Source organism: Nomia melanderi, chromosome 6 (assembly GCF_051020985.1).
Source record: "Nomia melanderi isolate GNS246 chromosome 6, iyNomMela1, whole genome shotgun sequence".
In the NCBI taxonomy this organism is placed as follows: domain Eukaryota; kingdom Metazoa; phylum Arthropoda; class Insecta; order Hymenoptera; family Halictidae; genus Nomia; species Nomia melanderi.
Genome location: NC_135004.1, coordinates 14126347 through 14149346, shown reverse-complemented (window position 1 = coordinate 14149346; position 23000 = coordinate 14126347). Strand labels below are relative to the sequence as shown.

Below are 23000 nucleotides of genomic sequence, written 5' to 3'. Positions count from 1 at the left end.
AGCGAGAGTGCCCCCAGGAAAAGGCCATCGAATTAGGTGGTTCGCGAACGAACGTACAGGTTAATTATTTCCCAGCCACCGTTGCTGTTGTTCTTGCTGTCCGAAAGCTCAGGGCTTATCGGGTGGTTAGTCGAAGACCGCAGCTCTGCGGCGCCCCGGGAAGGCCGGAAAGGGTGCGAAAGGGGTGATTTCGGAAGGGTCCGAGTAAGGAGACGGTCGGGCAACGCCGATCGAGGTTCTAACTCGTCCTGCGGTCGTGTCGACCTTGCCGCTCCACCTGGCCACGGCCAGCGGACCAGCCAATTGCCGCAAGCCAAACATAGTTTAGCTCGAATTGCCGCTAATAGACTCGTTCGTCATCGCATCGAGAAACACTCGGCAACGCGGCGGTCTGTGGCGCTAGACCCTTTCTACGTCTCCGCCTTTCCGGCCGTTCGCCGACTCTCTTGTTCTCCCCGTTCTCCCTCTTTCTTTCTTTCGTCCTTTCTTTTCGTCGCCAGCCAGTTCCTCCAGGACAGCGCGGAAATTGCTCGGCAATTTCCATGAAAAATGCCAGAGGTTTACAGTACGACCGCTCGAAGCGGGCTCTAGTTTGCCGCGGAAATTACGCTCCCCGCCCTTTTCAATTTTACCGCATCGGGCACTTCATTGAAATAAAATTGCGCCCCGCTGATATTTCGGCCGCGCGTGGATTATCGTCGCAGCGTAATCGAGCTGATCTCCCGCGTGATGTATTCTACGCTCGCCCTTATTCTTCGCCGCCCTTCACGCGTCTCGCTTTTGGATAATTCTCGGTGCCCTTTTATGACGCTTATGTATCTTTGACGAGCGGGGTTTCCTTGGGTTTGAGGATTAACAGATGAGTGGAGTAGCGTTTTGTGGTTGGGGGATTTTGTGATTAGTGTGATGGTTGAAGTTTGGGTGGTGAGGTGAAGGTTGGAGATGTGAAAAGTTTGGAAAGTGAGTCGTTTGTAGTTAATATTGTGAGATCGTTGAGGTTGTAGTGATTGAAGGTCTGGGAAACAATTGTAAGTTACTTAAGAAGTTAGTGGATTAATGCTCAGTTTCTGGTAATTGTGAGAACAGATTTTAGATTCTAATTTATGCAAGCATCGAAATGAAGCCAGTGGATATTCTGTTGCTGGGAGCTCATCGGAGATTGCAGTCCACGCGATGAGCACCTGATCTTCTCGCAGACTGTTCCAGTCGCGCTTCAATTTTGTCCGAAAATGTAATTCCATGATCAAAGATTAATGGGCCCGGAATGGATCGGAAATTTGCTTGGGTGTCGGTACTCGCCGGGGAATAATAACGTCATTTTTGTCATAAATTATGACATCGTTACAAGGCCAAGGAGAGAGCAAGAGGAAATGGAAGTCGGATTCTGAAAAGCTGATCATACTGTCATTTATTATTCAATAAAGAGAAATATTCACTGAGAATCACCATTGTAGTTTTCGCGATAATACCTTGAAACCATTTCATTATTTTATTAACCAAATCCTCGTGTACTCTTTATTTATAATAATTATCATTCCACAGAACTACTCACAAAACGAGATTTTTTAACACGTTCGCAGACAGTAACAATTTTAATGAGTTATAAATTAGACAGATTATTAAAAATTAGTTATTAAAAATAGACAGGCAATCTTAGTACTCCGAAGATTAAAACTGCATAATAATTTCCACAAACTAAGGATTTACTAAATTTAACTATAATAAATAAATTAAATTAAATTTAACCAGTCAACTGCGTTCGACGAGTATACACGTCATCTTAAAATCAAAATGATACTAATTCTCTCAACGACGAATTCTTTTTCAGATAAGCACGTAATTCTTTTTCGCTTTAGCTTTCCATTAAAATATACCCTAGGTGCATTCGTCCTGCGTTCGACAAATATACACTTCACCTTTTTACTTTATTGCGCGAAGCGAGAATTTTTTTAATTAAATTCCACAGTTAACAGGTTAAATTTACCTAATATTCCGTGACGCGGCAGAAAGAAGAGGAACGCTGATCGCGAATGCATTAAGTAGAACAAGACTCCCCGCGCGGACAGTGCATGCAACTCAACAAGGATACGTTTACACGGAAGTGTTAGCAATTCAATGTCCTTTTATCACTCCGCTCACGAACAGCGGGAAGAACATCCCGGAATCAAGACATCACGGGTCCCCGATATTTCTCGAGGGTCTCGCAAAACCCCTTAAGGGCGGTCAGTTATTGGCTGTGCGATTCAATCATGAGATCAAACATCGACTGGCTACGCGCACCCTACAAGAGAATCCGACGACCGTGATAACCCCTCGATTCACCATTATTCCGAAAATATGTTTTGCTGGATTGCACGGGGTAGACGGACAAATAACGTTTTCTCCCGGAAATCGTTTTCTTGTCAGTGCGATCCTGGAACATCGGTTCCTCTTCCCCCGTTGCTTAAGCTATCATCATCGCCGTAGCTGAATACAAATTTCCGAGCGTACTCTCCTCGCAAAGAAGCTGACGAACAAAACACAGGATACGTTTTAACGCTAGAATTACCAGACGAGTGGAAATCACTCATTCCTGATTTCTTCCTTTTGCAATTATTGAGAAGATAACAGCTGCTCCTCTGAGCAGTTATTAACGCTAGAACTACCGAGCATTTAATACGATTAATATGCAATTCCTATAAAAATTCTACCAATAGATTATTTTCGGTTTCTTCGGACTATTTATTTTCAAAATCATTTCGAATATTCAATGCTTTGAAGATATCAATAATTGCTGAACAAACAAATCGAAATCAGTCATTTTGACTGGTACGTAGTTCTAGTGTTAAAGAAATTGATATAGCGACAGGCAAACTGAATTGTGAATCAATTGAAGTCTCAATACTCAATAAACTCGAAAGTCAATGTAACTGCTTGGTAGTTTGTGTTAGAAAATTCTTGACAACCTGTTTAGGAACTACCAATCACTTGCGCTGGAAATGAATTCAGAAATTTGGCAGTCTCCTGCGATGAATTTTCTTTTTACCTATTTCACACTGATATGTACACTAATTTGTTTGTTAATCATTCTGTATAGACTGATACATTTCGAAGTAATCTAAATCATTGAGAATTTTTGGATAGAAACGTCTCGTGCATGTCACGTCTTTCCAGCGCAAGTGGTTAATAAAACCGAACGATTCCAACAAACACACTTCCAAACATTCACAATTACTTTCACTATCCTCCTACATATAATTACCCAATTTTCTAAAACCAATTTCACTCCGAAAACGAAGAAACACACAAAATATCACCGGTAAACGCAATTCACCAAACACACTACCCATCAATCTTAAACAGAAACGAATACCAGTGTTCAGGAAGCAACTAGAGTAACCGTTAAGAGAAGATCACGAAGCAAAGCGACATATGTGAGCACCGTATCGCGATCTCGAATGCCTCCTCGTCCCGTTCGCGTGCAGGTTAACGAGACCGTCCTATGCGGGCGACACGTTAACGTTCAACGGATAGATAAGCGTCCGCGGTAGGGAGATACGTCGAACGTATCGTCGATTCGTCGTTGAAACGGCCGATTAAGTAAATTAAAAGGGCAGATGCGCCGATTATTAACGCCCGCATATACACGGACGCGGAAACCGGTTCCTCTCGTTCATATCCCGCAAAGAGGCGAACACACAGAGAGAGAGAGGGAGGGAAAGATAAACGTAGAGAGACAGAGGAAGAGGCGCAGCCCCGTCATTAATATCAATCATCGTCATCGGCATTCCGCCGCGTTGTCCACCCGCGATAGTCTCTCCGATGATCGATCGCGGCTCGATACTGTGTCTTCGACAAGCTTGAAATGAACGTCGATTACCGTGCCTCGCTTGATACGTTCTATTTGCGAACGCCGCGCCGCGCCGATACAACAAATAACTCTCCGGTCGGTTTTAATAAACCGTCCGGCTCCTCGTCGCTCCCAACCCTCCGGGGAAGGGAGAGGGAGGATGAATGAAGGATAATGAAAATTATAATATCGCCCGGAGAAACTGCGGAAATCGTCGGAACAGAAGCGCGATCGGGTTAAATTGTTTGTCGTCCTTTTGCCCGGCCCGTCGATATTAATAAACGGGAGCCGCGTGCCGTTTAATAGCGTCGACGTGCTCTTGTACTCCGACAGAAGTAACGCAAGAAGCTTCCCTTACGGAATTGGCTGGGAGAAATCGGCACGGCGAGCCGGATCTGTTTGCCCGCCGGATAACTGAAACAGCGGATCAGCTGGCCGCGGTATTATGAAGTCTCGTTCTTTCCTTGGATTCGATATTTCCTTCCGGTGAATCGCGGAGTCGTTTTATATAACTCTTCACCTTTTCCTCGAGCACGATCAAGAAACCGGAATGATCGCCTATCGGATGAGCTAGTTTCTGCCGTTCGACGTGCTGCTGATTCGATGTGACTTGATATTCGAGTGTTCTTCCCGGATGCGGGGGAATTGTGGGTGTCGGGTTCGCGGGGGTTATTTGTGAATTCGGTTTTGTTTCAATGATTCTGCGTGGAGCATGATTCTTTGTGCTATTTATCGTTGTGTTGTAGATGATTCTTCGATTTTATACTCTTTGTACGAAGTAAGGTGATTGAGGGAGGTTATTTAAATATCTTTCTTCTTTTTGTTAATCGAAGTTTAACACGTTGACTGCCACGAGAATTTCGAGCGTTTGGTTATAGCAAAATTTATTCCTTTATAATATAGGAAAATGGAATTAGAAATAATTATTAATGTTTTGGTATTACAGTGCTCATATTACACTGTTATCTAGAATCTTGTGTTTCTGAATATTTTGATTCAATGGCAATTTTTTTATTGTAATTGTCTTCGAGCAATTTGGAAGCTCCGGCGATCACCGTAAGAGTCGTGTTAAGGTATTCAAATTAGCGTCATTCATTTATAGTGTAAGAGTTACAGTAATCTTTTTCCAGAGAGGTTTCTGGAAAATGAGAAAACAAAGTTTCGAATCGAAAAGAAGTTTCTGACGTAGCGTTCGAACAGGAGATCGTAGGAACAAGTAGAAAGAAACAGAAAATAACTTAACGAGAGTACAGCATTAAGTTTATTACAATGGCAGATAGTATTTCAAGTTTGTTAATCGCCGGCGAAGTGATTCGTAATGACACCGAACAGACAAAAACGTCGGCCGTCCGCCGTCTCCATTACGATTTCACTTTGGCCGCCTACCAGAATCTCGGGCTCGGAGCGTTTTCGAGTTATTGCGCTTCGTCAGATCTAACGACCGTGGGACAGCCCTTTTTTCCTCCGTCCAAAGATCCGGCCGAGCATGAACGAAAGCACGGCCGGAAGTTGCGGCGTGCGAGCAATTTCGCCCGGCGAATAGATCAAAGGGCAAAGGAAGTTTTCAAATTTAGGATCGCGGCGCCGCGGGAAAAAACGAAGTCGAAATGAGAAAGCCGCGCGTCGGACCGTGGAGAAATATCCTTTCTCCGAGCGGCCGCGGGATTAATCAGAAATCCAGAGAATCGATCTCGAGATTATCAATAAACCTGCGAATTGCATCGGCAATAAAGGGAAACTCGTTTAAACAGCGATTCGAATATAAATTTTATTTCATTTCTCGTTGATTTCCCTCGCTTCACTCGTTTCATTCAATTACCTTACATTAATTAACGAGTTGGAAGTCGACGAATACAATGTCCTCGTCCTCCCCGCCATCGCAAACGTCGCGAAATCAAATTATCAAGTGAGAATTCCTTTAGTCACACTCCGCGAACCCCGAGCGTCTAAGCAAGAAAATCGGGAAACGATAATTAGAGCGTCGCCCGCTAAAACGGGGGGGAATCCAAGCAAACAGCGCGGCGGAAATTGGTCAGGGAATGTCAATTAAAACGAAAATAACCGTGTTAACCGGCGATCGCGCTGCGTCCGTTAAAACACGTTCGCAACAATAACGGATTCCATTTATAATAATAATAAAACCGCGATGTAATGGCTTACTCGACAGGATTTCGATTACGCGGGTATTCAAAACGCGTTCTTCGATTAAGAATTAACGGCCGTCGCGTAAATTATCGATTAAACAACGAGCCCGGACAATTATCGATAAACGCAACGGAACGAGATAGCTCGGACCCACCCACACGTTCCCCCGAGCCATGGCGCCCTTCCTCCTCGTCACCCCTATTTCCGAGGTCAGATTTATAGAAAACGTTCATTGGTCGCCGGTTGAAATTTAAAATGTTGTTATCTTTATTCTGTTACATATATCACGGCCGGTCGCGGAGATAGTAAAGTAATTGATAGCAAGTCTTGGATAGGCGAAGGGAAAAGGAAGACGAGGAGGAGGAGGGAGGAAGAAGGGGCGAGAGAGAGAGAGAGAGAGAGGAAAGAGAAACGGACGAGAAGAGTGTTGCGGGCGAGGCAACGGAGAAAGCTCGCGGAAAAAGGAAGTTTCCGGGACGGTAGAAGGAAAATCCATCGACCCACGTGGTAGGTTTCTCCGAATCCAAGGAAATCGGTTTAGAGACCGGAAGGGAGCCGCTTTGATCGCGTTACCGGCTCGATCTCGCGGATTAGGGACGATCCTTTTCCTCCCTCGCCTTTACCCTTTTCCCTCGGCCACCGCCCGCGCCCCTATTTTCTTCTTATCCCACGACCGCCTTTTCTCACCAAACTCGATATTTCGACTTTGACCGTAACCTACCCCAACGAAACCTCCGTTTCCGCTTACCCTGCCCTCTTACAGCAGGAAGGAAATCAAAATAAACTTACCGGCCCTGTTCAATTGATTTCTGAATCCGTTCTACGTGTTACGCGGAAGACTTCTCAAAGATACCGCGGTACGTCACCTCGGTAACGATAATTATTCTTATCGATGAGAATACTAAAACTACAGAACCTGTCAAGTCGATACACTTCATGCTTATTTTGCAAGTGATTTAAGCATTATGGCGTTTCTCAAAAAGATTTTCTATTAACACGTTGAATGCACGATTTCATGGTACAGAATACTTGAAATGGAAAAATAATATTAAATCATTTGATTGAATTGCATTGTTATTATTGCAGGTTCATCTAGCTGAATGCCACCACATTAGCATTATTTATAATATAGAAATGTTTTCAAATAATCATGGTTTAATTGAGTGAACTATATTAATTCGATTTGGTTGGTCACCGGTGACCCCCATGGCAGTCAACGTGTTAAATTCGTGCATTCGCATAGCTGCTAGATATCCTTCGAATCTCTAGAAACTTATCGTAATTTTTATGCAAAATTGAGAATAAGTCACTATAGGTACGTGGTAGTTTTAGTGTGAATATTGTGAAGTGTAAATAACCCTTTTAACTGAGTCACTACTTGATTTGACACAGTAAAACTATAGAACGTGATATTTAATGTTAAACTTTCTATAATGCCTCGACACGTGAATAAAACAGCTTTGTTTTCCAATGTACTGGTGATTTCTCTTGGAATTAGTCTCAAAGAACATCGTCTTCGCCTCGTAAAGAAATATTTCTAAGAAACATCCGAGTGCAAAGGGTTAATGATTTCGATCGTGAACACACTGCTTTATTGTAGATGCGGAGGAATTTTATGTTTTATTAGTTTAGTTCGCAATAGAAGCGAATCAGAAGTTCCAGCGCTAGCTATTCCTAACGATATATCAATAGGACATTTGTCACGCGTACAATGTTATTGAAAATCGGCGAGCGGTCCGAAAGTTCCGGGCGCGGCGTGGTTCATAATTCATGGACCCGCGGAGTTTGGCCACGCGAAATTTCTTGATCAAAGGGAAATGGAATTTCTGAAAAGTCGTATACTTCTGTGAGCGCGGGAATATTTAGACGCGGTACATAAACACTTCCGCGGCCGTATACAGACCGATGCTCTCGAAATTACCTCTTTTCGGTTTACATCAATATTATTTCTTCCAGCGGGAAGCCGGTCGAATAAAAGATGCATGATTCGAGCGGAAAAGTAATTCGAATCGAAAACTTCTTAAGGTAGAAATCCGTCGAAAGTTTCAAACAGATTTTTCCCCGTTCCTCCTGTAAATAAAAGCGCATCAATCTTTCAGTACGAAGTTTACCTCTCCGAGGAACAATTACGGGCACGTCCGATCCAAAAAACATCCGGTTTTCCGAAAAACTTGCGAACTTAAGATCAAAAATACTTTTAACGTTAAAGATACCGGTAGTATGTATACCAATCTCTACCATAATCAGTCAAATAATTGGTTACAAAATTAAAGTAACATTAAACAGTAAATTTTCCTTAACACTAATATTACCGAGTCAAATTGATCTACTTCAGAATTTTTATTTTAAGTATTTAAATGATGAAGGTATTTTTACAAAAGATTTTCTATTAAATTTCTAACCCTTAGAATCTCAAGTATTTTTCATATTTTTATACAAAGTTGGAAATAAGTCATTTTAATTGCTCCGTAGTTTTAGCGTTAATGGAACAGAAGAAGAAATAAAGACAAAAGTGGAAGAACCGATTAATGCAATACTGGAATCGATGTAAAATTCAATGAAGGAAAACGTACAGTTGTAAATATCGAATATTTTGAAACTGGTCATTCGGTCTCGTCGCGTTCAGCGTTAAGCCCGTTTTAATTTATACATCGGTCGTCGCGGAGACGTTTCAGGCAGACGCAACGGCGAAGAACGACTTCAATCTTCGTCGCGGAGACGTTGCGCGCCATGAATAATAAACCGCAAAACCGTACCGCGGGCGACGGGTCCCCAACGCGTCCGTCAGACGAAGTAATAATTTTTGAGTCACGAAACCCGGAGCCGCGAAATACCACTGCGTGCCCCAGTATTCGGCAAACGAAACGCGACGTGTCCCAACACCGCGGCGCGGCAAATGCCCGTTGACTTTTGCCATCGACCTCGTTGACATTTCCCATTGGGCGGCTGGGTGGCCTGGCATTTCCTCTTCAAGACCGCAAATCCCGTGTACCGCGTCTGCGTCTCCCGTGGTATTCACTTGCTACGGAAACCGACTCGTTATCATACTTCAGCGTCAATCCGCGAGAGACTCGTTGTATCCGAACGAACGTCGAGTCTAATCTCCTAACATCGAAGCGTGATTTCTTCTCAGCGACGCCCATTAGATTTTTCTAGATTTCTCAACGTTGAAAACATCCCCACCGTACCAGAACGTTATATAATTTCGAGGAGACTCGAACTTTCCGCTTTGAGAGTTACTCGCGTGTTCATCGCGATAGTTATATAGCTGTTTCCCGGCAAAGTGGCGAGAAGTACAATCGACTCGTTCGAGGGAGAGAATAATTGTCTGTCGTGATCGAACTATTTCTACACGGGCGACTGATACCGCCTGAATGCCGGCGCGTTCAGGAATCCGAACGTAAGTTTCATTGACCGCGCTCGAGCGAGGGGAACTTAATTTATCAGGGATCGCGATTTCCATCGGAGTTAACCGCGTCGTAAACGTTATCTGGAATGTTACAGCTCGGTACGTGTTCGCACATAAGGTTACACGCGCGTGCGGAATTTAATACGGGCCGATCCGAAAGTAGTTCCGCGGGATTTACAGCCGCCGCCGCCGCGCCGGAACGATCGGGAAACGCTCGAACAAACGTAAACTCGTAAAAGTTGCGGACGCCTGAATAATCACGGGCAAAAACGCGATCGTTCCCGTGCATCGGTGTACGCTTCGGCCGGCGCGGCAGCGCTCGCGCGTGGAAAAAATCGCGAACGTGACCCCGCGGGATTCGCGCTCCGCCATGGCGCGCGCCGAAGCGATTTCCGCGAACCCGGGACGCCGTTCGACGGCGGACGCGTGAAATTTTCATAGACACGGACCCCGAGCTGTTTTTATTGCGCGCGGCGGACGAGAGATAAAAAAAATGGCCACCGGGGAACCGATGAGACCGTTTATGCGGAGAAGCGACGCGTTCCGCCGACTTTCGGGCTCTACGCGGAGAGAGCGCAGTTTTATTCGCGCACGATCGTGCGAACTGCGACACGTCGAAGGTACGGTGTGATCGATACCGGTCTCCGTCGCGTGATCGATGTAACCGTTATATTCATTGGGTTTCTATTCTATCAAGAGCTAATTCGGTTAACCTTTGAACGTTGAACTGTTATCTCATGATTTCCCTGTCACTGCTGTTACTCGTGTTAAATTGAAGATGGCATTAGAGGTGCCGGAAAGATCTGTCGAATAATGTCGTCTCGAGTTTCCAAAGATGGCTCATTCAACAGAAATGGAATCCGCAAATCGTCGTCACGCTGGAAAGAGGTTGCGAGCAGCAATGGAGATTCTATTATTTTTCTCTCTTCTGTGTCTTAGACTTCGTGATGCATTGAAAGAAACATTATTCTTTTACACGAAAGAGTCTACGACGTTTCCTTCGTTTCATTGATTATAATGAATTAGGAGGGAATGAGATTATATTCATTGAAATTTCATGTTTGATTCCATTTGAATCGTGGGTATGTTAAGGGTAATTTCAATGGTAACCGGAAGCATCTGGTTCGATCGTTCCGCGGGGCGATAGGAAATCGCTCGGCGAGAATCGTATCGGGCGCACGGAATTTGTCAAAAATGAAAACATCGAGCTGAATTGTCGGCGCGAGGTATTCTTAGTCGTGAGGCGGGCGAGCCGCGTAATTTGCACGTTAATTGAAATTTTAAGGGCGGTGTACCGGTGACACGTAACTTAACCCGCAAACTCACTTTAACTAGCTATCACACTTACAGTTTACGGTTCGCCATGCGGCCGCTCTCCTGCTACCATACTGATGCCTTCCTACGATTCGAGTTACATTACACAGCAAACTTAGGAAGCATTAAAGTATAGATCGTCGCCGTTACGTGCACTTTGCGTGTGTACCGGGTGATACAAACGCGGGGGCTGTTACGGTTAGACCGGGCTTCTGTGCATCTGAAATGGGCGAACCGTACTTAGACTCAAAGGCGAAATTATTTGTTCACTGTTCTACGCGCGCTGTTCGGAGTAACTCGAACGACAAAGTTTTCACACTTTGTCCTTCCTATTGATACACAGCGATAAACATCTCGTGTTTACCGTTACCTCGAACAATTCCCGAAACATTTCGACTTCCGATTGAAGTGATTCGTAGGGAAAATCTAAGATTTTTAAGCTCGGAATGATAATAGAATCGGTTGATTGTAAATTATATGAGAATACTACGGGTACTGTATTAACGCGAATGTTCATCAGTAGGAGAGTAAGTAGAATTCACCCAGTAATAAAATTCCACACGCGACTCGAGTATTAAAATTCCATTTGTCTAGACGAATGAAATATTGAAGCTGCATCGTTGATACATACCTACTCCGCTCTAATTGCTAACCGTGTAACAGTCTATTACTTATGAATCCCAAGATTTCACGAATTAACATTAACCAGTATATCCCAGTAATGAGAATCAAGCGGTTACTCTTTTGTCCCTGAATCATTGAACATTTTCATCGGACTTCGCCTGGGTTCAGACTTGAAACTGGAACGATGACACATCCCGCAACGGTGGCGATATATTTAAGTACTCAAACTACAATATACATAAACCTACAAATAAGAAATACGTAAAAACAAGATCTATTAATTTTCCACAAAAGTTCCCACAAGAAAACACCGCGACTTCCTCACAGCCTAATACCTCGCGATAACGCCTATCGAACCCAGTTCGTCCCACCACCTCCCAAAAGCGTGTCTTCGACCGGCAACCCTTTCTACGCGGAGCATCAATGGGTACTTCTGCGACCTGGCCCCCCGATAACGCTCCGGCAGCCGATCATACGCACACAAATCGGTGGATCGTAGTCGCCGACGCGTCGGTCCTCGTCTCCGGGTCCCGTAGTCAGTTTGGCTGCTCGTGTCCGACGAGGGTTGAATTTATAACGAGCAGCGGCGAATTTATGAGACGGTCTTTCCACCCGAAACGTATAGCGCGAGCCGCGGGACGGAGAGGGGCCGACGGTCGGATCGGAGGGAGCAGGATCGGGTGGCAGTATCGCCGGGGCCGAGAAAGGGGGTGGAGGAAAAGGGCGCGCCGGTGGGCCAGAGTAGGTGCAAATGTAGACTCTAATCCGAGCGGTGGTGAGCCATCGACAGGAAGATTTATCTCGACGAGGCCAACACCACCAGCCGCCCTCTTTCCTCCACCAGCCGGGCCCCTCGCTGCACACCACCCCTTTGAACCCGGCAATCCCTCTGCCGGTCGACGTTCTCCCCCGAGTTCAGCCCGGGGAATTAAATTCGGTCGCGAGGCGGTTAGCAATATTTTATGTTCCGATTCACCTGCCTCCACCTACGCCCCTCCTCTCCTTCTCCTGCTGCTGCTGCTGCTGCTGCCGTTCACCGACGCTTCCAACCCACCCCTACAATTCCATTCGCCCGTGCTACGCGTCGCGGCGAAGTTTACGCGTTAAATCCCAGCCGATTGAACAATCGTGATCTTTCCGGGTGCTAAACGATCGGAACCGAATACGCTGAAGGATCGTTGTTGTACGGAATGATTCGATGTTTTGAGTACGCTCGAACGTACTGTCTTCGCGTGTTAGGATTTTGAAATTTAGGAAACTGTTTTGGCGAACGTAGACATCTAGAGAATTCCGGTCGACAATCGAGCTAGCTACCGCGAGTCAACAGATACGGGCATGTCCCAATGCAAACATCCAAGAAAATTTCATCTCGCTCCGGTGGATGTTTCGACGAGAATTTTACTCGGAGGTTACAATATGCGGAAAAAGTAGAACAGTGGTACTCCGTAAAATCGACAATATCCGGAGCACTCCGGCGAGAGGAGCCCCGCGTCGGATTGCAGCCGAGGCGGCGCGCTATTAATTGTATTCCGAGGCATCGAAAATGGCGTTGCATCCTCGGCGTGTACGTGTGAGCCGGCGCACACGGAAAATCCGGCGTCGTGCCTTTACTCGCCGGCGGAAACTAATCGAATGAATAAAACAGCGGGCGTTAACGAACAGGTTGGTCCCTTTTGGTCATGGCGTCGGTACCCGAAACTTTGCTAATGGAATCGTGTCTGCTCGTAAAGGAAATATTAAATGCTCGTCCTGCGTCGCTCGTCGGCTTCGATCCTTTAGCGGCCGCGCGACCGTGTAGGACGCCGGACGAGGCCGCGGTCGCTGTTGCGCTTCGACGGGACCGGAAGTCCGACGCGCGGGCAAATGTGTATTTTGTTTCGCCGTGAACGTTTCACGGGCCGTCAATGGCGTAGCCGCGGCCGGCCGAGGCTCGCGCCGGCAGCGGACGTAAATTGTCTTCTGGTTTGCTAACTCCGCGACAAGAATGTTCCCGAGTTTCCACGTGCTCCGCCCGTTGTCGCGCCGTGTAAATGTCCGTGTCGCTTCCGACGATTCAGCGAAACTCCAGGTTGTTTGATCTGCGAGGAAACAAGTAGGCACGCACCGTTGGATCGTAAGTCCGCGATGTTTCCGGAATGAAACGCTGCTCGCGATAGGTCGGAATAAAAGGAAACGAAACTTTGTTTACAGCGAGCGGAGTGAAGAGAAAGAGAAGGAAGTTTCGTTTGCTGTGAGTCGGATAGAAAAGGGAGAATGAGATTTTGTTTACGAAGCTGCAGTGAATGATCTTAACTTCCTTCGATCACAAACGAGAAACGTTCGTTTGACAGTCGTCTGCCAATCCGAGCATCGTTTCCTTCCGAATGGCGCCACAATTTCGGACGTATAACGAAAACAATCCGGACCATCCCGACAGGCGTTCAATCGAAACCGGACACGCGTTCCCCGCCGAAAAACATTCGAGCACACGGCCGGCCGTATATAAATCATATAATTGAATTCAAACAAGTTTTAATCCGAGCGGGTCCACGCTCGGAAGCCGGGCGAGGCGAGCCGGGGGGTGGCGCTATCGCGCGCACGTATCCACCGACAGAATTCAATTAACCCGAAGTGAAGAGGCAGAAGATCAACAGTCGGGGAAAGCCAGGCTAATGCTTCTTTGCTCGTCGCGGAGGAAGATTTAGAGAGACTTTCCGCTAAAGGAATCGCGGCGACGCGTTTTCCCACGGATGCGATTATAATTACAAATTTCGCGGGTGCCGGTTGCCGACCGTTTCCCAGGGGAAAGGGTGCGGGCGGGGGGCGGGGAAATTAACTCGAGCGATTGTAATTATAATTCGAACGGGGGAAAGGAGTTGGGAAAGTAGCCGGAAGGGATCGGAGCGGAAGGAAAAGAAGGCGTTCCAGGGAAAAGTTCGCAGGAAGTGGCCGAGCGGGATCTTGTAGGGCGCGCAACAGCGAACCAGGACAGCGTTTGATTAATTTGCCGCGAGTTTACGTTCGCATCCGACGGAATTAGACTAAACGGATTGTCGTCCAGTTGGCGTGGCGGCAACGGCGGCTGATGCACAATGCGAGTACAATTCCGGGAGCACTAACGCGTTGCTGGTCGACGGGTAACGTGATTCGGTGCCGTGAGTCTGGGGTCAGCTGTCTACTACTAACTCGACGCGTCCCGCTCGACTAGCCCACTTCTGGCCCTAACGCCTGGAACAGCCACCGCCGCGCGTTGTACAGCATTATTACGGGACACGCTGCCGAGCCAAGTCGAATTTCAAACTGCTATACCTCGCTGCCACTTTATACACAGCCAACTGTCCGGCGTGGGACGCGCAAACGCCGCGGCGGCGGGAGTCGATAAACTTCGCACGAAAATTCCACGGGAACTTTAATCTTACTAATTACCGGCTCTACCTAATCCGATCGCCGCTTTGTGATTCCACCGATTCTCCAGCTCGAATCCATCGCTCGTTGCTGATCGATGGGCTGAGACGTGTCGAGTGGATCTTTCGACGCGTTCATTGCTACGAGGGTGTTGAGTAATTGATGTATCACGGAATCTTTAGTAATGAGGAATAGAAACTATTTTTTATTCGTTGTGTTTCAAGATTTTAATATTGATGTTGATATGTACTGAGGAGATCGAGTGCAAAGTGTTATTGATTGCTTATTGCAATGATGAATAGAAGCTATTTTTTCGTTGTATTTGGAAATATTAATATTGATGTTAATATGTACTCTCTGAAGAGACCGAGTGCAAAGTGTTATTGATTACTTATTGCAACGATGAATAGCAACTAGTTTTTATTTGTTGTATTTGGAGATTTTAATACTGATATTAATATGTACTCTCTGAGGAGACCGAGTGCAAAGTGTTATTGATTGCTTATTGCAATGATGAATAGAAACTACTTTTTATTCGTTGTATTTGGAGATTTTAATATTGATGTCGATATGTAGCGAGGAGACCGAGTGCAAAATATTGATTACTTATGATAGCAAACATTTTTGTTCGATATTAGTAATCGGCGATTATCATGGTAATCGAAGAATATGTGACTAACGATTGTTGAAGGGATTGACGTGATCTCGATGAGAAGTGGAAACTTTATAACAGGGGAATTGATTCTATGGATTCGTTCTTTTTTTATCTTCGTAAGCGATGCACGCGTGTTGGTCAATAAGTAAATTACTCCTCTTTCTCTTCTCTTTTCTGTGCACAGGAAAACAAGATGAATAAAACAGATGAATCAGTTTTATTGGCGATACATACACAGATTCATGTATTGCCTTTATACAAAGCTACTCGGCATTCGCAAACACTTGTCGTAACGGGAAACCAATTTACGTATTGCGGCGCATAAAAAAAGTTCCCGTACGAGTTTCCAATACTGTGTCAAGGTTGCTTCCGTTGTGGTGTTCGTCGATAAGTTAACATATTCGTCCATAAAATTTGATTTGAAATGGGATTATACGAAAGATACGCGTTGGGGAACGGAGTTTCTCCGGTGAAAGGTGGAAAAATATTGATAATACCGCGTTCGTCGAGTCCGATGCTTAATGAACTCGCTGGAATAAAACATGTTTAATCGATACTGGTATAAGGAGTAATCATCTCGACGGAAAATTAACTTCTATTATTCGCCAGCCTTTCGAATCCGACTTAATCGCCAGTGAAATTCAACTACCGGCGCGTGAATGGCAAGAAGTTGTACTCCATTATGGAAATACTCATCCATTCGGAGGACTCAATAACCAAGTGGAATTCTCGTCAATTTTGTCCTTCGTGGAATAGTAACGGAGGTTACCACACGGAATCCCCGTCTATTCTATTCCGAATTCTCTCGGTTATTCAATAGAACCTAGTATTCCCGCGCTCGCATCTAGAGTAGGTACACACCGGCTGACAAGGAAACATCGCGATCCCTTATTCGCCGATTCGGATGAAGCATTACGGATGCGCAGGCTGATCCGAGACAAAAACACCGAAACTCCCGTTCGTGCTTAATTAAAAACCACTTTCGAAATCAAGGAAGCACTCTCCCCGCTTTTCGTAAACCGTGGCTCCGCGAACCTTATTCGTAATACTGAAAGTACACGGAACAACGAGGAACGTTGCGAATAAAAGTTTTAAGATACAATAAGCATTACAAACTTACTTCGACGAAACTTCGAGGAAAGTCTTTTCCCCTGGGAATACACTTCTTAGGTTATATTTCATATAGATGTTATTATGAAACCGAAAGATCTACAATCTGTTAACAATCCATCCATCCACTAAGAACCGTATTAGAAACCGACGAATTCACCGAGAGTTCATTTAACCCTTGTACTATTTACTCTCGCTACTAAGCTGTAACGTTTTACATCACAATGAAAATGAATGCTACAGTATTCACGTCCGCGAACGTGTTAAATTATAAATCTTCATCACGAGTCTCGTCATTGCACGGCAAGGTTAACACTTTGCAGGCGAATATCGACACTTCGACGAGATGAAATGTTCATATTTGGAACGCTAAGTCGTAAACAGATGATTTAATTACTCGAACAGCGAGAAGTCAGTACGTGGATTCCTTTTCTCAATTATCTAAGCAATCGGTATATAATTTATCTTCTGCTGACCGTTTTCTGTGCTTCAAGGAAACTTCGTCCGCAAAGGATTAACTCTTTGCACTCGAGAGGTGACTCAGTCACCACTTGATTTGATACAGCAAAACTATGAAGTTGAATATTCAGTATTTTAAATGAAACTTTGTATCGCTATGTGAAATACTTAAATAAAATAGCTTTGTTGCTTAATTTATCTGTGGATTATCTTAAATTAGTTTCAAACAATGTCGTCTACATCTCGTCGGAAAACGTTGAATATTTCCAGTGAAAAACTTTCGAGTGCAAAGGGTTAACACTAGGTTTACGGAACGCGTCAATTTGACGCAGATTGAATTTTATAAACATTATTTGGTAAAAATTTCTACATCTGCAATTTCCAAAGTCTAAATGAACGAATATGAATTTATGTTAACACCGTGACTGCTGGATTCTTGGGCCTTCTAACCAAAAACGTCTCCTAAAGAAGCAATCGAGGACTATCAGGGTTGAACTCCTCCCAGCGGGGTCAGGATTTCTGGCGGTCAGATGACTAGGTAAGACAAGCAACCACTGCCGTGGAAACAGGGAAGGGAGGGGGCAGGCGCAGAAAGACAGAACGACAGTGCAGACGAGCAAAGCGACATCCGAGACGGAACTCAAACATTGGTGTAGCCTACGACCCCTACCCATCCTCTTCAGGGTCTACCCTGCGCCGGCTGCTGCTGCGTGTATACACATACTTAGGCACACATTTGCGCGGGCCACCGAAGTCAAACTGTGCCGCCTCTCTGTGCCCCGCAAGCTTATATTATCCAGTTACCCGTGAGGCTTACAAGCCAAACAAACGAACAAATAGCAGTTAGATTTTATGATTACGGGGCATCCTCCTTTCGGTGTACAGGGCTGTGCTGGATATTTCAAGCTCCACGGCCAAAATAGAAATAGCTCTTGGTGCTAATGGATCTCGCTGGCATGTTTAGAAACGGAATTGAAAGGAGATTGTTGCAGGAAATGAAGGGGTATTGTGTTGCGATACGAAGTGTCGATTCGAGCTGCAATCGAGTTAGAGTATTTACCTGGAAGAGGGTACTTGACGTTCTCCATAGAAAATTTGAGACTTTCCCCTTGTCTTGTATTATATTCTACAGCATATAGCCATGCGCGAATAGTGCATAAGTTTCAATATTAATTATTATTGTAACAAATTATTATATTATAGCCTTCGCCGTAAAGGCGCTATTGTATACCTACCTGCAACCAAACTCTGTAAGGCTGGGGGAACATTTTTTTTGGAAATAAAGCGCTTTTATCTAGAATTTTTAGCGTAGGTTAAGGTATTTTTAAGAAGAGCGAATGTAAGAATGAGTGTGAGTGAAGGACAGGCTGTAAAACAGTCGAGGGAAAGTGGCCAGCTTTCCACGGGTGCACCCGAATGTTTATGATGAGAAGTGAGAAGAATGCTTGTGGAGGAGAGAATGATTTTTGGGAGAGAATGTCTGTAAGAGAGTTACCGGAGCAGAGTCGTATCATTCGTCATTGCCTGTCGTGTCAGAGTCGTGTCATGTCAGAGTGTGTTGGCCTCCGTGGCATTGAGTTGTACTTTTTACGTGTTGTCCGTGTTGTTTCCATATTTTATTAAATACATATATTTATTCCTAGCTCTCGATTACTCAAGATCCACCTTTCCATTATCTATACTATAGTAACACTATAATATTTTTGTACGACTATCGTTAGATTACTAATCTCAGTGTGATGAGTATAATGAACGTCAAGGCAAATAGAAAGCTGGACTTTTCAAGTTGAAGTAGCGAAAGTGTCGAGGTTGAAACGTTTCAGAAAATTGATATAGCGTTCAGTGGCTGTCCAGGTTTATAGCATGAAACGTTTCTACAGTTTAATTCGTCGCTCTAATTGGCCGGCGAATCTCGTGAAACATTCGGTGCGGCGAGATCGTTGCCGGTTACTGTAAATAAGCCACGATTACTTACCACGGTGGGATCAATTTTCCACGTGATTCTCAAATTGCGGACTTTTAGATGGAATGCATATCCTCGTGGGCGCGGAGGGAAGTTTCCTTGTTAAAAATTAAGGGGATCCCGCAAGGTAGACCGTCCTTTGCAAAATGCACGACACCGAGAATTCGTTGTGACTTTGAGGAAAACTATTCGCGCTCGGTTCTAACTCGGCTCGCCTTACCTCAGGGGTCATTATCTCTCCACCGCAACCGGCAGTCCCGAGAGTGTCCCGACCGCGTCGTCCGTTGCCATCTTCATGCATTGAACCTTCAAACGGGAGATTAGTTTGGAGTCCGGAGCCTAACTCCGGCACCCGGCTCGTCACCAAGCGCACAGCTCGCCCGTTCTCCAACTAGCTTATCTTAATTCAAGATTACTATGCGAACCAGTCCCTGTCACGGCGCAAAAATCATTCCTGAAAGGGCACGATTGTTCGAAAATGTCCTGTCTCCGGGCTACCTCGATGGAATATTACGAAATACTCGAGCGAAACTTTCGGACTTGAAGATATCTTTCCTGCAAAACTTGCGAATGCAGTGTTTGAAACTTATTTTCGAGTTATTTGAAATTTATTCTTCTCTGAGAAATGGTATGTAATTGTGTAAAGTAATTTCGTAGACAGAGTAGTTTCTCGAGTGATTAATTTGGATTAACAATTTTTCCCTTTGTGCTGCAGTGGAATGTTTATACGTGTACCGTTTGGTGTTTTATTTGTTATTCGGTATAGCATCGATGAAACCGTTGTTTCAATTATTCTTTAAACGAGCGAAACAATAGATTTGTTAGAAGCACGCGCTGTTTTTGTTGCGTTGCCAATACGAAATTCCAATAATTGGTGGTTATTTAATTTTTCATAAACGGCGCGCACTTATCCAACGAGCTCGCTTGTTAAAGTCGATTTATATCGGCGCGCATTCAATTTCTTTGCAGGTCACATCCTTCGCCACGAATACCGCGAATCGTACGTTGAAATTTCGCGGCGAGGGATTGCTCGAATTTTGTAACCACCTTTCAGCGGTGAGTGTATCGATTGAATAATGACATTTCTATATATTCGAGCGTTTGATTGTTCACACATTAACAGGTTGCACCGCCGGCGGTGATTTCGTGTTACTATGGGAACAACAGGCTCGCCGATGGCCATTTCGGTTTTTGCCGTTACTACTGCGTGCCCGCTGCAGGGTCACTTATCTTATCGCTTCGGTCGCACGCGTGAGCTGTTATTTTCTTGTGCGTGCAACGCGTTAACCCGTTTCTTGCTGACCACAGTCGCCCCTTTCATTGAGTGCTCGCTGCGTTCCATCAGTCACTGCAGTTACCATCGAAATTGAAAATATGAATCAAAGTCTCTAGAAAAATAATGAAAAATGGTTAACCGAGTTGGCTACTGCATATGTTTGTTCACTGCTTTGTCACGAAAATTAGGTTTCTCGGAAACAGAAGAAAGTTGTAATATGTAAGTATACGAAAATTTCGTTTTAAAGGTAGATTATACATTGACATTTATAACATTATTTCGCTACAGACTTCTCATTTTCAAGAAGCCTACAAATTTCGCAACATATCTCACATCTAATCACTCAAAGCAATTTTAAAACTTATTTTTGATTATTCTTTAGAATAGTTTGAGGGGTACACTAATTTTTAGATAGTGGTCTGTAGTTTGCTAGCTTCGAAAGATGAAAGGAAACTACTGCGATTAATATTTAGTAAATGACACATACAAAGCTTTATTAACACATTGCGTTTCGGCTAATTTTCAGAAAACTGAATTGTGATGGCAATTTTCAGTGAGATCAACTTATATCGCTGTACATAGAAAAACTCAAATATTATATTGTTATGTAATATATTTTAAATACATAATCAATTCGAATCAAATTTTATATTTTTTTTAAGTGTCTTTATATAAAAACGAGATTTCTCGTTACCAGTACGCAATGTGTTAAGATTTCTTTTGTAACCGAGCTGGATGGAACTTTAACCCTTTGCACTCGAGAGGTGACCATTATATTATAAGTGTCTATATAAAAACGAGATTTCTCGTTATCACACAATGTGTTAACATTAAGCCATAGCTGTTATTAATCACCATGCAGACCTCACGAATACTTTAACACGTCTCCTTAAACATTCCAGTCTCCAACAACCCCCTCTCATCCAATCTTCATTCAAGTATACTTCAACAAAAGATCTCATCGCAAAGACAAGAATCTCCCATTATACATTTCATTCGTATCAACCGATTACCAACCACCTTGACAAACAGCAAATCCCCATCTTTCCTACGATAACTAACCAATCACACCGCCATACCTAGTCGAGCCATCGAGCGATCTCTACAGTGTCCGGCGCAGCTGCGATAGGCGACGGCAGAAGTCCACTCGCGTCGAAGCGTCGACGTAAATACCTGTCCGGCGTGCTTCCGAGCCGTCCAATCGGACGGTCGTCGAGGTGTAGTCGGACGTCGAAACTTCCTATCGCGGGATTGAAGAGGGCCGGCGTGGCTCGAATTACGATCGTCGCCGGTAAGGCAGTTAAAGCAGGTGGGTAAGTGGCGCGCGACGATTCCAGCCCGCGTCGGACCTCGTCAGGAATCTCGGGATTCGACTCGCGTACACGCGAACGCCGTCACGAAGGCTCCGTGGACGGTTCCAAGGACGCCGGATTCCCACGGCCGGGCATAACCCCGGCGCGAGGGTCCGGAGCTCGAGGCTTACGGCCGAGGACGAGCTCCCGCGGAACTTCCGTAATGCGTTAATCCGACAGGCACGTATCTACGGCGGAGATAAGGTCGTGCCGGTTGTTCCGTCGTAACGGAGCGATTCTCTCGCCGCTCCGATGGACTCTTCGTCCCCGTAGACCCTACGCGGCGCGCCGCGCCGGCCAGTTTCGCCCTACGTGACGTCTAGTTTGCTCGAGTCGACCCTTCAGCTGCGGGGAAACTAGATCGTCCTGTGAGAAATGGGACTACGCTGGAACCTGGGTTATCCGGTTTAATTGGGCGACTAACTGTTTCGATGGACATGGAAAAATTGGGAGGCTTCTGGAAGTCGAATATGGCGAATTCGACGGGGCACTGTTCGGGGTGTGTATAGGAATCAGTGAAGGGATTAACGAAGTCGTTAATAATGTGTTAGTAGTGTATTGACCCTTTGAACTCTGTAGCTCCAATATTGCACGTAATATTAAATATTTTAATGAATCTTAAAGGAACTACCCTGAAATGATTAGATTCTCCACACATACGAATTTTGTACTGAAAAGGAAAATAAAAGATCGAGGAAATGTTATAGTGCTAAGGGTTAACGCTGGAACTATTAAATGGATGAAAATGACCGATTTCAAGATTCTTATCTCAAATTATTATGATAAAGCTTCCGTGAGAAATTTCAGAATAAATTATTGCATTTGCGCAAGTGCAATAGGGAGCCCTTCAAGTCTTAAGGAATCTGCTTTCTTAATTCGTCTAACAAATTATATAGCTCAGTCTTATTGCTCGGTGGTTCTAGAGTTAATAATGCGAGTTTAACATTAGAACTACGTACCAGTCAAAATGACTGGTTTCCATATTTTTGTTTAGCAATAACTGATATCTTCGAAGCATTGAATATTCGAAATGATTTTGAAAATAGAAAGTGATGAATGTCTGAAGAAACTGAAAATAATCTATTGTTACGATTTTTATAGGAATTGCATATTAATCGAATTAAATGCTCGGTAGTTCTAGTGTTAAAGATGATTGCGAAGGTATCGCGCTAAAAGGGTTGGAAAAGGTAAACTTAAAGTTTCAGTTTTCTCAAGTAAAAAATTGACAATTCTCTCAAGAATTATTATTCTCGTGGAATATCATGTATGGATTTGTTTAAACAGTGCGGAGAGATATCTTTTCCGGGTTTATATTCTTCTTGGATTCTGAAGTACAAGGACTCGTTTCAAATTGCGAAATGTATCTATTCTCTGCACGTGAGTTGGTATCTCAGTACCTAAAGAGTTAATCGACTCTTTCTCTGTAAATTATACGGGCCGCATCCGTGCCACCGCCGCACCGTGCAACAAGCCTCCCGCC

The 23000-nt window shown here is 44.6% G+C and overlaps 1 protein-coding gene across 4 annotated transcripts in view; it reads right to left on the bottom strand.

The window, feature by feature from the left end:
• The window catches only part of Scgdelta (sarcoglycan delta), a 260585-nt gene that overhangs the window by 42124 nt on the left and 195461 nt on the right, over window positions 1-23000 (bottom strand). Inside the window, exon 1 of one of the 4 annotated variants that reach the window (XM_076368314.1) lies at window positions 19113-19169. The exons of the other annotated variants lie outside the window; for them this stretch is intronic. The gene's annotated coding sequence lies outside the window, so the exon portion shown is untranslated. Of the gene's footprint in view, window positions 1-19112; window positions 19170-23000 lie in introns of those variants that run through there. 4 annotated transcript variants of the gene reach the window in all.